Here is a 656-nt window from a genome sequence, read left to right as displayed (position 1 = left end):
ATGAATGGCAGAAGTAAGTCCAATGGAATCTCTATGGTCTCATTTTGAGCCTCAGATTCCCATGGTTCCTCATTAGGGAACTCATTGGAGGCTAGTGGACGCCCAGTGAGGCCTTCCTCAGTGGTGTTCACTGCCTCTTCTCCTTCCCGAAATTCGGCCATGTTGATGGCCTTGCACTCTCCTTTTGGATTTTCTTCTGTATTGCTTGGAAGAGTACTAGGAGGGAGTTCAGTAACTTTCTTATTTAGCTGACCCACTTGTGCCTCCAAGTTTCTAATGGAGGACCTTGTTTCAGTTATGAAACTTTGAGTGGTTTTGATTAGATCAAAGACTATAGTTGCTAAGTCAGAGGAATTCTGCTTAGAATTCTCTGTCTGTTGCTGAGAAGATGATGGAAAAGGCTTGCCATTGCTAATTGTTGCTGAAAAGATGATGGAAAAGGCTTGCTATTGCTAAACCTGTTTCTTCCACCATTATTATTGTTGAAACCTTGTTGAGGTCTCTGTTGATCCTTCCATGAAAGATTTGGATGATTCCTCCATGAAGGATTGTAGGTGTTTCTATAGGGTTCTCCTATGTAATTCACCTCCTCCATTGAAGGGTTCTCAGGATCATAAGCTTCTTCCTCAGATGAAGCCTCCTTAGTACTGCTTGGT

This window comes from Arachis duranensis, chromosome 7 (assembly GCF_000817695.3).
Source record: "Arachis duranensis cultivar V14167 chromosome 7, aradu.V14167.gnm2.J7QH, whole genome shotgun sequence".
NCBI lineage: Eukaryota > Viridiplantae > Streptophyta > Magnoliopsida > Fabales > Fabaceae > Arachis > Arachis duranensis.
This window is presented reverse-complemented; position numbering follows the sequence as displayed.